Source organism: Phascolarctos cinereus, unplaced genomic scaffold, assembly GCF_003287225.1.
Source record: "Phascolarctos cinereus isolate Bilbo 61053 unplaced genomic scaffold, phaCin_HiC Scaffold_4;HRSCAF=312, whole genome shotgun sequence".
In the NCBI taxonomy this organism is placed as follows: Eukaryota; Metazoa; Chordata; class Mammalia; order Diprotodontia; family Phascolarctidae; genus Phascolarctos; species Phascolarctos cinereus.
The window spans coordinates 375,562,241-375,574,266 of NW_027555847.1; the positions used below are offsets into that span (position 1 = coordinate 375,562,241).

General features: G+C 43.5%; 1 protein-coding gene across 1 annotated transcript in view; it reads left to right on the forward strand.

The window, feature by feature from the left end:
* Nucleotides 1-12,026, forward strand: part of ZBTB7C (zinc finger and BTB domain containing 7C) — a 525,518-nt gene that overhangs the window by 284,296 nt on the left and 229,196 nt on the right. The window contains exon 3 of the mRNA XM_020985794.2: nucleotides 10,702-10,763. The gene's annotated coding sequence lies outside the window, so the exon portion shown is untranslated. The remainder of the gene's footprint in view (nucleotides 1-10,701; nucleotides 10,764-12,026) is intronic.

Consider the following 12,026-nt stretch of genomic DNA (forward strand, 5'->3'; position numbering starts at 1 on the left):
ATTCCCCTATTTCTTTTTCCCCAATAGAAATGTTCTGCTGATCTACTCACTATCCCCTAAAAACATAGAACTTATTCCTTCCGCCTTCTGGCAATACCCTTGCTCATAGGCCCATGTGACCTTGGGCTTCAGCTTTGTCTTTGTAAAACAGAGGATTGCTTCTATGGCCTTTTCTAGCTCTATGACATCTGTGATCCTTAAGACATTGTTTCAATTTTCTGGAATACCCTCCCCTTACTTTTTTTTTTTTTGGCAGTTGGGGTTAAGTGACTTGCCCAGGGTCACACAGCTAGTAAGTATCAAGTGTTTGGTCTGAGGTCAGATTTGAACTCAGGTCCTCCTTACTTCAGGGCCGGTGCTCTATCCACTGTGCCACCTAGCTGCTCCCTTCCCCTTACTTTTCACAGTCTTCATTCTGCCCATCCTTTGAGGACTTATGTAGCAGGATCAAATCATTGGCCATCCATTTGGGAATGAGGTGACCTGGGTTCCAATGTCAGCTCTGGCACTCACTCCCCATATAACCTTGGCACATTACTGCCTCTCTAGGCCTTCATTATCTCAACTCCAAAACAAACAAATTATCTTTTAGGTCTCTTCTAGCTCTGTTATTCTGTGAACCTTCTTTGACCACCAAGGTCAGCAGTAATCCATCTCCCTTTTCTCTGACTGTTGCAGGAAACACGTTTGCTGCTTCTTTTGCCAACATATGGTTTAGGTAAATGTCCATGTGTATGTCCTAGCTAGACTCGAAGCACACTGAGAGCAGGGGTTTCTTTTCTACCCTTCATCATACCTAGCACGTGGTAGATGCTTAAGCTGGCTGGTTGAATGATTGAACACACTGCCCCTGGAGTGAATCATTGGTGGAGTGGAAGGGACAAAGCCATAATAACCAATTGCACAGGATCCCAGATGGAGAGTTGGAAGGGACCTTAGAATCTCTCTAATCTAACCCCTCCTTTTACTGAAACGGGAAACTAAGGTCCAGGGAGGATGAGGGCCTTGCCTGAGATCACACAATATAGTATTTATTTATTTGTTTGTTTGTTTGTTTATCCATCTATTTATTTATGTATTTATTACAATACTGTATTTTTAAGTTTGCAAAATGCTTCACATACGTTTATGCATTTGAGCCTCAGATACTCATACCACTATGTTAAAGATAAGGAAACTGAACACAGTGATTTGCCCATGATCATTTGATTATTAAGTGTCAGAGATGGGAACTGAACTCAGGTCTTTCTGATTTCAAGTTTATCCGTTCCACCATGAATCTCTTAAGTGGTTTCTTTGGCCACTGCTCTCTCTCCCTCTAGCCATCTTGCAGCAATGGGATTAAAGGTCTAAGCCCCATTACCCTGTTTCATTTAGCCTGACACCATGTAGGACTATACAGGTCAGGACTATACCACTGACAGCACTGATGGGACTAGCGTGTTTATACTGAAAAGGAAACATATTGGGGGAGGGGGCAACTGGAGGAGGGTGTAGAGAGACAATAAGGAAGATTAAAAACCATTGCAACACTTAATAAGAAGCTTTATTTAGCGCAGTAATTAAAGGCAGCTGACCTCCTGCAGAGCTCTGTGAGTATCTTGTCTGCCAGCCTTCAGTAAAACAAATCCCTGAGGTGAGTGGAATGTGCTCTGTAGGTTCCTAATTGGGCTTTGCAATGGGCTTTGCCATCTTTTACAGGTGCTTGGGTATCCAAGCTAAACCAACTTCTCAGGATATGATGAGCAAACTGAAGAGCAACCGTGGAGGTGACATGCCCCAGAAACAGTCTAGAGGTATATTGGCAGTTAGAGCGCCTGGCTTCCTAACACCTACAACAGGACTCAGTGAGTCCTTGTGTCCAACAGATCTCAGTGATAAAGAAGGGGTGAGCAGCCCTAACTTTCTGTTGCCAAAAGGGCCAGAGCAGTTGAGTCTAAATAGGAGCTGCTATCACATATTTGCTTTCTAAATAATAAAGTGCATTGTGGAGAGAGTGTGGGACTTGGGGTCTGAAGGACTGGTGGTCAAATCCCACCTTAGACATTTGCTGTCATTAACCTCAGTGAACGTCAGTTTCCTCATTTGTAAGTGGACATAAATAATAGCATTTACCTCATAAGACTGTTGCGACGATCAAATGGGATCATGTTATGTAAAGTGTTCCGTAAATCTTATAAAACTATATAAATATGAATTATTATCACTGCTATTATTATTAATTATCTCATTCAATGCAGAATGTGGTGAATATATGTATGATTTCAGGGTCACCAGGAAGATTTCCCCTGTCGCAGACCTTTTCAGCTGCACAGCTACACCTGAAATCCCTTTGTTAGGAGACAAAGCCTTCCATTCCACCATTAGAGATCAAGCCTAAAATGCCATCCCGCTGAGAAAGGAAAATGGGTGATTTACATTCACACTAAGGGCTGTGTTGGGCAGTTAGCTGGTATAGTTGGAGTCAGGCAAAGTTTGAATCTTGTCTCAATGATATATCAGTTTTTCCTTTCTTTATTTGCCCCATCCCCCACCCCTCTTCCTTTACCTGTATCTCTCCCTCACTGTCCCAAGCCTAGTAGCAACATTGGTAGGCCAACCCTAGCAAAGTATAGGGCCCCTTGGCAATTTGCCCTGTGTATCTTTACCACACCCCTCCAGCCTTTATACAGGGGTGAAATCAGGTTAATATGAACATCAAGAGAGAGGGAAAGAAGAGGCCAAAGAACAGAGTGGGGTAGCAGGGAGAGACAACTCCATCCCTCCCTCTGCCCTCGTGAAGGTGGAAGGGGGAGTTCCAGCCCAGGGAGCCGCTTCCTCTCACCATCTCTCCCACTCCCCCAAGGCCAGTATCCTAAGATGGGAAGCCCAGGGTGATGCCCTGGTTCCTTGTACCCTTGGACAGAGAGAGTACTCCTCAGAGCACTTTGGGAGTACTTGATTAAAAGGAGCTCCCATTGCCTTTTTGACCCTAGGCAGCCAGAGAAGATGAAATGGGTGAGTGCTGAGGATACAGCCCTCAAGCCTACAACCCCGAGAGAGATTATCTTTCAAGCTAGAAACAACTTTTCTGTCTCCCTCTCCTCCGACGCTGTCTTTTTTAGTTTATGTGTATCCAAGACATCCTTTTCTGAATTCTAAGGACTATTTTAGGCTTGCATATCAAAGCCAGAGACCCCAACATCCTGTCATTTGCAAAACACTGAGAGGCCAATGATCTGGTTACCTCCTACCCACAAACATAATTGCCTCCCTCCCAAACTCCTCGCTGCCCCCAACTCCCATCTCCTGCAAAGCCCTTAAATCTATCTCCTTGTCTGAGTCCCAACTCCCAGTGTGGTATGGTAGAACGATTCCAGGGCTCAAAGTCAAAAGGCCAGGGTGCCAGTTCTAGCCTTAATTCTCTGTGTGACCTTGGGCAAATGACTTTCCCTCTCTGAGCCTGAATTTCCTCATCTATAAAATAAAGAGGTTAGACAAGGTGAAATTTGAGGCTACTTGGAGCTCTAACATTGTTACGTCCCTGCACATCAATGCCCCAGTTAAAGAATAATTTAAGACAATAATGCATAGGAAATGCTCTGAGTTCAGAGAAAGAAAGGTTCATATTAACCTGAGTTCAGAAAAATCATTATAGGCTGGGGTGGCCAGGGAAGGGTTCATGGAAGAGGTGGGATGAGACCTGGGCCACCAAAAAGATGTGTAGTATATCTGTCTATGTGTGTGTGTGTGTGTGTGTGTGTGTGTGTGTGTGTGTGTGTGTGTATAATATATAATATAATATATAATATGTTTATATAATATATGTATATAATAATATATAATATGTATATATCACATATACATACAGTCTGTAATTGTATGTGTATATCTTGTCCATCTTCATATATATGGTTATGTAAGATTCTTACAAACTGGACTAGGGTGGGGGCTCAAGTCCTTCCCCAGGCCTGGAATTTCCTTCCTCCCTCCTCCACCTCCCCTTTGCCATCTGAGGGTGAGAGCTGGCAAAGACACACCTGTTTGCTCAGGCTCAGGCTAATCTGGTCTTCTGTGTTTCCGGCTGGACAATGTTTTCCTGAGTGAGATCTGTGCATGTTCGGGGAGGGGATTTATCTGCAGGCTGTGGGTGGGTTGGGTTTGGAGAGGTGCTGTGAGCTGACTCATATTTATGGCCAGCTGTCTTGCTACCCTGCCTTTGAGGAGTGTTGGAGCTGGGGCAGTGAAGGGAAGGGAAGGGAAGAAAAGGGGGGAGGGGGAAGCAGCAGCAACAGCAGCAGTAACAGCAGTGGGGTGGTCTGTTTTTCTCCAGAGTTTAGCTCAGTGATACGGGTCTTAACTCTTTCTATGCTGTTTTTAATTCCATGATTTTCTTCGAAAAATAAAAAATAAAAGGATGTTTCCTCATTCTAGTGGGACCAGCCACTGAGGAGAATAGAGGATATAAAAGTCCTAAAAAAGAATGTCAGAAAGATCTGAGTTCTAATCCAGCCTCAGGCATTTACTAGTTACATGATTCTGAGCAAGTCACTTAACCTCCTTCAGACTGTAAAATGGGGATAATAACCTCATAGGGTTGTCGTGTTTATGAAATAGTATTCATAAAGTGTTTTGTAAATCTTAAAGCACCGTACTTATCCTAGGTGTTGTTATTATGTCAAAGCTGTGAAGGAAATTTAGCCTCTCTCCTTCCCTGTTCCTACTGTCATGGACCTCCTCCACCCTAAGCTTTCTTAATCAATATCTGTCAATAAGCCAGTAAATATTTACTGAAAACCTTTTATATGCAAGGTATCCTCCTAGGTAGGGGGCAGCTATGTGGCACAGGAGTTAGAGCACTGGACTTGGAATCAGGAAGACTCATCTTTGTGAGTTCAAACCTGGCCTCAGACACTTACTAGCTGTGTGAGCCTGGACAAGTCACTTAACCCTGTTTGCCTCAGTTTCCCCATCTGTAAGATGAGCTGGAGAAAGAAATGGTAAACCACTCCAGTATCTTTGCCAAGAAAAGCCCAAGTGGGGTCACAAAGAGCTGCACATAACTAAAACAACAACATCAAATCCTGCTAGGTGCTATATAGATTTAGGGTAGGTTGGGGGATAGGATGAGAACTAAGAAGTAGAAGTGTTGAAGTAGTTCTCTTACTGGATGATGGGAAAGGAGATTGGGTTCACATCCAGTTTCTGCTACTAGTTCTCTAGATAACCTTGGACAAGTTACCTCCCCAACTGTACCCTTCAGGTTCCTCATCTATGAAACAAGGAGCCATAGAACTTTAAGATCCCTTCCAATCCCAAATTGGCTATCCTAAACTGCAATACAAAAATTAAATGACAGCACTGAATCCCCTGTCCTCGTATCCTTCTGTTGTTCGTGCCCCAACAACCTTGGATCACCACTATCATATGCTTTCTTTTCTCCTGTTCAGTAGCTGGTAGAAATCATGGAACCATGCCTATTGGATCCACTATAAACTCATACTATCCTATTTCAAGTAGGCCCCCACTGATGGGTGATTTCTTTCACACTCCCCTGGCTCTCTATCTCATGCCTTATAGTGAGTGTTCCAAATCTTCTCTCTCCTCATGCTCCCCAAATCACCTCCATGCTATTCACCACCTCGTATAACTTCATAGCAGATAACCTTGCTTCCTTCCTTATTAAGAAAATGCAGGCCATCTATCTTGAGTTCCTTCATTTCTAGTTCTCCATAAAACTCATCTACATCTTCACTTCCTTTGTCTTTGGGGAAAATATAGCCCTCTTTCTTCTCAACACTAACTGTATCATCAGTGCCCTCAATTTCATTCCTATCCATCTCCTCTATGGGCATGCCCCATCAATCATTCCTCTTCTTTTTCATTTATCCTTATCTACTGGCTCTTTTCCTGTGGCCCACAAATGCAGATTTAGTAGGTATGAATTGGAAGGAGAGGGGAATGACAAAAGATCTTGGTCAAAAAGGAAGATTTCAGAGTTCAAGATCATGGAGTTAGAACAACTTTGGGTAATGGATGGTGAGGTATAAGTATACTTAGGTGAGACCCAGTGAAAATGAAGGTCACAGGAGTGTCTGCCTCACAGTTTCCCCTGCCTTTCACACTGTAGAGATGACTAGAAAGCCTGCTCCCTGAGGGCACATGTCATACCTTCAATGGATGCTGTACAGTGCCTAGCCTCGGGCCTATCGCCGTGGAGCCCTTTTTTCCTAGTTGCAAATACAAATTTTTGGCTAAGAAAAAAATAGTTTCTTTGGTCATGGATGGCCATGCCATGCCATGCTGCTCAGATTTACCTTTTCATCCTCAGCCACAATGGATACTGTTTCTCTGCCTGCTTCCAAATGTTGGTAGATAGGCAAGTCAGAGGTAGGAAGAAAGATGTAGACTAAACCTTTGAAGGTACTGACTTCCTTTAATCCCCACCTCTGAGGATCCAGGCCAGAGCTAGAGCTGTGCATAGATCATGTAAAAGTCTACCTTGATTTTTGGAGCCTGGAAAGGCTCCCGTCCCCCCAAATATCTCTACCATCTTGCTGCTCCACCTGAAATCCCCAGTGTTTAACCATGCTCTCCTCATTTAGGGTACAGAAATCTCCAGTTAACATAGACAGAGGTAGGCTACCTATGAAGGGATCAGCCATTAACAGCCATGAACATCTTATTCTAAATCAGGGATACAGGCTACGTAAGGTGTATGAGTAGCAGTTGAGAGGAAAAAAAAAATTGAAGGGCTAAAATGGGGGAAGGTGTCCTCTGGGCAGCCTGATGCCCAGAAGGAGGGTCCTAGGTGTCTGAATTTGGGTGCAGGGGGGTCTCTCACCATCAGAGAAGGGAAAGGATTCTAAGAAGTATTCCACCCTTTTTACAATTTGAACAAGGACCTCGAAGTCTTTCTTCTGAAGGTGAGCCCTTCTGTGGACAGTATTACCTGACCCATATAGTTCTGCCCTCCCCTGAGATCCCATTACCAGCTAGACAGGGCTCTGTCTCCTTTCAAAAAGAGACCCATAGTCTGCTCCATCTTCGAGACTGTGCCTTTGATAGATGGTCCTTCCTGGCTCCAGCTGGTCTCCAAGCCATGGCGATGAGGGAACGAGATTTGATGATAGTCTTTGGCCCGTTTCCAGCTGCTCCTTGAGATTGGAGGGGAAAACAAGTCATCAGTTGTGAGTGTTCTTTAATGATGTAAAGGAGGACAGGGCTAGCCAGGCAGTCAGCTTTAAGAGCACAGAGGTCTGGGTCTTGGAAGGCGCCTGAAATCATTAAGAACCCTTTTTTAGCTGAGGGGCCTTGCCCCTTGTCACTTATTTATCTAGAGGTGATGTGCTCTTCAGATTTGGCCATTTGTCCTCCGGACCAAGAATGCCAGATTTGTGGCAGGACAAAGGGGGAAATATTATCTTAATTTGGCTTCCTGACTCCATGCTTTCTCTTTTTCCCTAAGACTTGACAGTGGAAAAGGTAGGGTATGGATAAGAATGGTTTAATGTGATTTTGCTAATTGGGACCCCCTGTGTTTGTGGTTCTGAAGGAAATATTCAACCCTCACCCAGAATGATTTTCCCTCCTCCTCACCTGTCTCCTGGCTGCTTCAACTCTCAACTAAAGTCCCAAGCCTTCCCCAGTCCTCTTAATTTTAGTGCCTTTGCTGTGAGACTACCCACAATTTATCTCTATATATCTTATTTATAAGTAGCAGTTTGATTGTTCTGTTACCCATTAGACCATGAGCTTCTTGAAAGCAGTGACTGGTTTTTGCCTTTCTTTGTATCCCCAGCTCTTAACACAGTGCCTGGCACAAAGGAGGGATTTAATAAATGCTCATTGGCTGAATTGACCTTGAGTGTTTAGCTCCGCAAAGAGTGCCCTGGCCCCAGCAGAGATTAGTTTATTGGGAGGAAGAGTGGCTATTAAAATCTACCAGAAAATGCTTAAGGAGAGATGAAGTATTTAATTGCCAGTTGCTTGGCAAGTCTTTATTTCAGTCAGTTGACAAGCATTTCCTAAGTGCTTACTATATACAGACACTGTGCTAGGAACTGAGGATACAAAGAAAAGTAAAAATGGTCCCTGCCATCAGGGGGTATATATTCTAATGGGAGAGACAACATGGAAATAACTAGGGACACGAAAGATACATATAGAATGGGTCCAGCCTTGTGACAGGCACTATGGGAGATTCAAGGACAGAAGGTATATTTCCTGCCCACAAGTACCTTAGACCATGAACTTCTAGAGAGGGACTCTTGTTGACACATTGTAGTCACTTAATAAATGCTTACTGACTGACTATATTCATGTACAAAAGAGACAATATTTAATTCAAGACAATATTTAATCAAGTGCCCAATTGTGGCACAAACAGTATGTTCTAGATCAGGGACCGGAAAGGTCATTGTGGTTAGAGTGGACAGGGAATGCTTCATGAAGAAGGGGACACTTGAACTGGACCTTGAAGGATGGTACAATTTGGATAGATGGAGGAGACTAGGAAAGGCAACCCAGGAAGGGATAAAAGTATGAGCCAAGGACTAAAGGCAGGAATGAATATGGAGTATGGATAGGACACTGAAAAACTTGATGCAGCTGCAGTGAAGGATATGGGAAACTCTTCTACTCAGAGACTTAATTTCTACATCTGTAAAATGGGAATCATGATATTTGCATTATTTACATCACAGGGATTTTGTGAGGAAAGCCCTTTTCAAAACTTAAAGTGCTATATACATATGAGTAAGGAGAATGGTAATCATGTTAGATAGCAGTGAGAACTAGGGTTGGATAGGTAGAGAGTATCTTATTCTGCAAGGCCATAAAGATGAGGTAGAAGAGTTTACTCATATGATCATAGATCTGGAACTGGAAGGGCCTCTAGAGATCAATTTGCCCAACCCCCTCACATTTATAGATGAGGAAACTGAGGTCTGGAGCAGTTATACATGGTCACACAGTGAATCAGTGACAGAGACAAGGTTTCAACCAAAGTCTTCTGACTCAGTCCCTCACACTATAAATTTTATTTCTAATTTATATTCTTTATTTTTCTTTGTCATTCAGCCACAGCTACATGGGACATTAAAATCACCATATTCACAAGAAGGGAGCTTGACTTAACGCACTTGGCTCAGGAATGGTTTTTTTGGAGGTGGATACAAGGCTCTCTAACTGACCCTGTTGATGGGGCAGGCAGTCTTGACTTCCAAAATGAAGCTGGACAGAAGTCTTGTATTGGAACTTGTGTAGGAACTTACACATTATGCTTTTAGTACATGAGGGGATGTTGAGCTTAAAAAAAAAAAGTGCTTCAGGCTTTCAGAATGAACAAACTTGATCTGCCTGACACTAACAGCTCTTGCTGCAAGAATGGCAGCTTGCTATCTCTCCATGTTTTACATACTTCCAAGATTCTAGCCACTTGAGAAAAGTTCTTTCTTCCCATCAGCCTTAGCCACAAATGGGTCTGTCTCCTCGGTCTGAGGCTCCCCAGCTCCCTCCCTTAGTCTTCCATTCCTCATTTCAGTTCAATTCAGGAAATTCAAGAATCATTTGTTAAGTGTGCCAATGACTGTGCCAGGCACTGGGAATTCAAAAAGAACTGCTCTGGCCTCATGGAGTTTTCATTCTGTCCCTATTATCAATTCCCTAGCCCCACCCCCACCCCTACCCCTTTTTTAAATCTATGTTAGCATGGAATCCTGGAAATGTCTTTGTTCTTGGCCAAATCAAGCCAATGCCTTTGTGCTGGTCAGCTTTGTTTAGTGAGTTCTCCTCAGCCTACACACACACACACACACACACACACACACACACACACACACACACACCCCTCTCCTACCACTTACTTATTCCTGGCATTTAAAAAACCAAGAAATATAGTCGTACATAGGACAAAAGACGGTAAAAATAAACAACATAACCCTGTGCACACGGAAGAGACTAAAGGACAAGCCTGTGCCAAATATCACTGTAGTGCATTGAGGTAGTAACACAGTAATGAAAAAAAGCAGGGACATTCAGAGTTCAAGTTCGTATTGTCATTAACTCAAGCCATTGGTGTCACCTCTCTGTTTCCCCCCCCCCTCCCCAGCCCCGCACAAAGCAGGAGCTACCAGCCGAACGTCAGCCTCCACTATGAAATCTCTGGCCTTTGCTGGTTTGTGTCAGCGCTTGAACATTATTTAAATGTAGTTTGGGGTCCGTGAATTGCAATTACCTCGGTGTTATTATTCAGAGGCAGATTGTTAAGATTCAGGCAGCTGTACAAGGAGATGCCCTGTGCTGTTAAGGTCCAATTTAGGAAGGCCTTCAGAGTCTCTTGCACGGGGTTGCTAGGCAACTCCATGCTACAGAAGTGTAAGCTTCATCCTGGAGTAGGAAGATTCGTGAGAGCCTCTGGGGAATTGGATGTGCTGGTCAATCTGAGAAAGGCACAGTGTCAAGGGTGTGTGTGTGTGTGGGGGGGTGTGTGGGTGTGTGTCCTGCACCCATGTAGGGGTGTGTAGGTGTGTGTGATTGTGTATGAAGCAGGGGTCTGTCCTCTCGATTGGTAAGAAACAAACCTTGGGAGGTTCATAAGGGTGTTTCTGGGAAGACAGAATACAGAGAAGGTGCAGAATGGCAGAGGTCATCCATGTAGCCACAGAAAGATACCCACAGCAGATGCTGATATGATTTCCCTTCCCTTTCTTCTATTTACAGGAAATGATCAGGTTCGCTAAGGAACTGTGGGTCTGAAATTTGAGACTAAGACCAGGTTGCTTGTGAGTATGAATTTCGATTCCTTGGGGAGGGTCTGTGATTTAACAATGCCCCTGGGAAATGGAATTTTCTTTCTCCTCTTCCTGGTGAAGGACGGGTCTCTGATGGAGCCAGTTTTAACATCTTGTTTTCAGCGGTATCCTTTGCTTCTTGGAAACACAAGTTAATGCCTTGGGGGTACTTCTTAACGCATTGAATTTTAGAAGAATTAGATGGATGTCTCTGAAGACTGGTTCTTACCAAGATGGTATAGAATCTGGCCTTTTTGGTTTATAAAAGTGAGATGGTTTCCCATCTTGCTTAACTGGGACGTTCTGGAAGACTTGGTCTCTTCTCCAGAGAGAAGATCCTTTGCTTGGAGGTGGGGCAAGGGTAAGGGAGTAATGAAGGTAGATCTGGCTTATTTTTTCGTTGTAACAAGACACACCACAACAAACAATACCAAAAAGGGGGATCAGATCTCAAACTTGTGGTGGAATGCTAGAAGCCACTGGTCATTGAAAGAATCTTCTACATAATCAGAACAAAGTTACTCTTTTACCACTTAGCTGGATTTGGAATCCTAGATAGGGCCTCATAATTCTCATTTTAAACAATTGGTCTGAGTCTGAGCTAGATGTCAAAATGATCCTAAACATCTTGTTCATCCAGGGTCAGTGGAGTATGGAGTATTCTGATAAATTAATATTCTGTTTAAGAGATACTATATTATACAAACTATTCAATGACTCAATCAGAATGAATTTATTAAGTGCCTGCTGAATGCCTGGCACTATAATGGGGGCTGTGGTGAATGCAAAAGTAACATGGGGCATTTAGTGGCTTGAGGCAATTATAATCTAATAGAAGAGATAAGGCATACTCACATGAAGCAATTAGATAACACAAGGGACAGTACATAATTAAGTTCCAGATTGCCTGATGCAGACAGTCCAGGCTACAGAAGTTCAGAGAGTAGAGAGATCAATGTGGACCGGAATAGACCACGAAGGCTGCAGGAAGAAGGGCTACTTAAGCGTGGGCTTACAGAATGAAAAGGATTTTTAAAAGAGTATGTGTGAGGGTAGGGTTGAGGGGCAAGATTTCAGCCAGAGAGATAGCATGAGTATGGAGGTATGGACAGAAGCATAACCTATGTATGAGATGCCAGCAGACTGGCCTAAGACTAAATCTTTGCGTAAGGAATCAAGCTGAGAATGGAGTGCAGGGATAGATTCTAACAGCCCTGGACTAGGTTTCCAAAAACTAACATATGATACAAATAC